Source organism: Pterocles gutturalis, unplaced genomic scaffold (genome assembly GCF_000699245.1).
Source record: "Pterocles gutturalis isolate BGI_N339 unplaced genomic scaffold, ASM69924v1 scaffold28028, whole genome shotgun sequence".
Taxonomy (NCBI): domain Eukaryota; kingdom Metazoa; phylum Chordata; class Aves; order Pterocliformes; family Pteroclidae; genus Pterocles; species Pterocles gutturalis.
The window spans coordinates 48948-53839 of NW_010126510.1; positions in this window are offsets into that span (position 1 = coordinate 48948).

A 4892-nucleotide genomic window follows, 5' to 3' on the forward strand; every position below is an offset into this window, starting at 1 on the left:
CTGGGAATTAAAACACAAAGACGACAGACAAAGTCAGAAAACAGTTCAGGTACCAATGGTCTTTATTTCTGCCAAAGAAATGGGGAAAAGAAAATTTAACTCTTATATGACACAAACTATGAAGCAGAATTGAGTGGCACAGATAATTTTTATAGCATTGATCCCAGAATAGCTTGGTAAATTAACAGATGGGTTTCTGTCTTGGTGGGGGGAAAAAAAAATCTTGTCCAGGAAAACTTTTTCAATTTTCAAACAATTTCTTCCCATTTTCATAAAAACGCAAACTAAGAGTACTGGCATCGATATAAAGTTTTCCTTGGTTTCCTTCTCTTCCCCTTTTCTCTGGCAGTAAGGGAATTTCTCTAAGTACCCATTTTATATAGGCATAGAAGCATCTTCTATATTCTGCTGCTTTTTGTGGGAAGATGAAGCTACTGATATCTAGGTTAAAAAAAAACAAGTAAAAGATGAAGTGTCCAAATCAACGCTCACTCTGAGGTTCCACGGCATATTCTGGACACCCTCTGAGCTATGTAAGGCATTAATTGAACACAGTACAGCTCAGTCCATCCAACATTTCACCTGCATGCCCTCCGAGCAGCATCCCACTCCTCCTCACATTTACATCTCTGCACTAACCCGTGACCTGCCAAGATGTTACCTTGAGGAGTCAAACTCCTGAACAACCACACAGAAACTGTCTGGTGTGGTTTTAATATAATTCTGTGCTCCTTCCTGCAACGGTTAATTAGAAAGTGATTCTAACTAACTGCAGTGTGCAGAAGGTGCCTTCTCTCTAGAGGGGTCTGCCACTCCCTATTTTCAATGTTTATTATAATCTTTTATAACCACTTGATAAGTTTATTAAAAATACCATCTGGTGGGGACTCTGCTCTGTGCTGTATTTTCAAGTCTTCTGGTTCTCTTCTTATTTTCTATTAGAATTTCTGCTTCAATTTAGGTCACTTGTTTACAAAAACACTACCAAAACCAACAGTCTTGTTCCGATTTTTGTGGTGTGGGGTTTTTCTGTTTGTTTGTTTTTAAGCCATCCAGCTTTTATAGTAACCAATGTTGTAAGAGAAAACAAAAGAGGCGATTACAAATATGAAAATTATTTTTTCCACTGTCCATACAGCAGTTTTGCTCTGACAAATCTGATTTGCTTTTATGGAACAGAAAAGATACGTGTCAGCAAAGCGTTCACATTCTGTAAGCAAACAAAAGGAGATGATTGAGGTTACAGTTCAGCAGCATGAAAAAATTTATTAAAACATACTTTCTTGTCTCCTGGTCTTACGCTGCAGTATGGAGCAATGAACAACTTGGCAGTATATTTAATTCTAGTGATAGTATTTTTCTAAAGGATTGTCATTTCCAAGACCTGGCCTAAGGGCCACCTACACCGGCTATATTCAAAGACAGGACAGAGTGTTATTCAACGGTCCTTAGAGATCCCCCAGCTAAAGTGTCATTGTTGCACCACAAGTGTTCATTTTACTGAATTCATATAAGACACAAACCCATCACTTAGTGAAGAAACTATAAACAAGAACTTAAACTGGAAGAAATAAATTTTAGTTAATTCAAAGAAGAGATTTTTCTCCTATGCTGACATCTGTTAAATGCTCAGCTTTCAATTGTTCCATTTTTAATGGTCTAAATGCATTCCTTCTCTACCTGAACATCCACTGGGCTGACAAAAGTCTTCCCACTGGAAAGTGACAGTTAGAAAAAAGAAAGCTGAGAGAAAAGAAAGAAAAAAATAGAATTAGGGATGTCACTATTATCCCAGGGTTCTATTTTATTCTATTAAATAATTTACAGGATGTTGGGCATTTTGCTTTCATTATTTTCCACGTGCCAAAAGATTTATTTGCTGCATGGTTGAAAACATTAAGCCTACAGACTTTCCAGTTCATTAAAAGTACAGTCACAAAGTCCTGGCTCCTCTTCCACACACTCATTCTCATTTTCCTGAGCTGAAACTTGCTGCTGACGTTGCTACATTCCATTTAAATCTTCAATGATGAACTCAAGAAATACCAACTTCAAACAAATATCAACAGCATTTCTGCCTGGTTCAGTGAAAAGCTTCCTGCAAGCCCTATTTAGCTGGAGAAGAAAACCCTACTAATGTCTGTCAATGTCCAGCTGTCAGTTTGGATTAGAATAACTTCAGAGAAGGCTGATTTTTCAGTTGGTATCTGCTAGAATTTGTGATTTCTGATCCAATAAATTAGAAGAAAAGCATTCAAGTCATTAGAACTAGTCATACTTTTAATTGCAACCGACTGGCTGGCTACCGGGCTTTTTCATTAAACATTCTGCCTGAAGAAGGCTTTCAGAAATAGCAAGTGTTTCAGAAGAACCCTAGGAAGTATGCATCCTTCACTGCAGCACTGGAAATAGGAGGAAAAGAAAAAGAAAAAAAATAACTGGAACAAAATGAACAGATCTCTGTTGACGAACGGGTAGCAGGAAGTAAACCAACCACGTGGCTGCGTTTTCCTGGAGAAAGATGATCCTTGAGGTCTTTTCCAACCTTGATGATTCTATGAAAAATGAAAAAAACCATCCCTGCAGTATTTAGATTGTCTTCAAATTTTCATCATTTCCTAAGGCTATGCTTGCAGCAGAGCTAACTTACATTGCCGGGTTAAAAAAAAAAACCTTTAAAAAAAGAGAAGAAACAAAATATGATAGCTTTGTGTGGAGTCAGAATGAAACCAGACACAAAAATAGCATCTCTCACCGCTGCCTTGGAGAGGGAGCGAGCGTGCAATCTTTTACAAAGCTGATCCACACGCTAGGAAAATGATTTGACTGGTTTATCTCTGTTACACCTTTTTTTTTTTTTTAATAACTGACAGTGAGTAGAAGACAAGTGAATTATTATATATAAATTTAATTTTTCACTTTTAAAACAAATTCTTCTACGGCATTGAACACCACACAAATGAAGGTTCACGATGACTCGTAAGTACCGAGCAGCATTCCCAGAGGGTGACCGAGGACACTCCAGTGCTTTATATCCATCTCCTGCTCTTCAGTCATTAGTCCCTGTTCAGAACGTACAAGCCACAAGATATTCTGATAGACCGAGACAGGCTACAGATAAACACAGCTCCATATAAAAGCCATCCGCATTGTAATCTCTGTGACCTTACCCAGGCTCCAAGCAGGAGGGCAGGCTGCTCAGACCCAAATTCCGGCACAGTCCTCGACTGCCCCTCAGCACGGAGTACTGACTAAAGGAATAAGCGAGGTTATCAATTTTTTCCCTTTGAGGCAGAGAAGAATTGGTTCCTATATTTAGGTGTGGAAAAAATCCCGAACCAAAAGAGCTATTGCATAGAAGCACGATTGCAGCTTCTTGCCATCAGGCAGATGAGAAGCTTTTACAAAACATGACATTGCACCAGGTACCGCTTCTGCCTCCAGAGGAGTATGTCCCCCGCTTGTGAAAATTTTCAGTTAGTTTGGATTCTAGATTAATCAAAAATTCAGAAGAGGAAGTTCATTAAAAGCAAGCACTATACTTTTGAGATTTGAAAAATATTGACACCTCTGTTAAAGGAAACAGTTATGTCGATCTCACGATTCTACTACACAGAACTCTTAACTTACACATTTCGAGACAATACTGTGCCAAAAGGCAAACGACATCTCAACTCTAACATCTGTGTCAGGGAATAATTTCATGTGACTGAATTAATTTCTGTCACTTACCTAGTTTCACAGAACAAGGTGTAAACCAACACTACAACACCAGACAGCGCTGGGAAGAGCATTTCCTGCTACTTTTACTTCCAAACTGCTACTCAGCTACCAATGGCTCACGTCCGTACCGCAGCCAGGCAGCTGTCTAAATCACCTTCCATATTAACTCGTAAATGTAATATTTCAAGTTCACAATTTGTCGTGAAAACCTTGTATGCAAAAACCACGGCAACATAAAATTGCTGTTATCATGAAGCAGTGCTTCGCTTTTGTTATTTGTTTACCAGCCTTCTAATCTTCCCTTCCCAGTGACAGCCGGTACATAGATACTACACATCAGCAGTAATATAGCTGATAAATGACCCTCTTTGTACGTACAGCTTGCTGAACAAGCTGAATAGATTTCATGAAAATTAAATAAATTATTACTCTTAAATCTCGACAAAAGATCTCTGAACAAATACCTCAGCGGTCTTTTTTCTTTGGAACGACATTTCAAACGACAAACTCTTTGCATACTACCTTCAGTGCTGTTTGGATAGAAGTAAGGGTCACAAAGTCCTTCTGGAACGACCATATGGCTTTCATGGGCTGACCAACATTTCATTTTCTTAAATAAAATAAGTTATAGAAACAGCAGCTGTGTTTTTCTAACCTAATTTAATACCACACTGCTTAAACACTGAACCCAACAGTATTACCTAACACTGCTTTTTTTCGGGGGTTGAGGATGAAAGCTTCTATACTCAGTCAAGCTAAAAGCAACCTACTCTGATTGCTGCACTTCCATACATTGTGGAGCTTTCCTGACTGCTTTCAGTTCACTTGACCCTATCCAGTCACTGCAGAAATAGAAACAAACATTACAAATCCTCATTGGAACAATAAACCTGTGCCAACCATCCCACTGGTAGTCACACTGACTTTTTATAGAAGTGGAACTGGGACAGTCTGCTGGATCAAGGGAGCCAGATAACGTTCTGCCTAAGTGCACAAAACTCTTCCCAATGAATTTCAGGGTCTCACTCGCGCAAGTTTATATGGAAGAAAGCACAGAAATCACCCTGCTTGGAAAAATTATTGAATTTACAAAATTTGTATTAAATCTTACTTTGATGCAGTTTATCATTAAGTATTCACAGAATCACAGAATCATTAAAGTTGGAAAA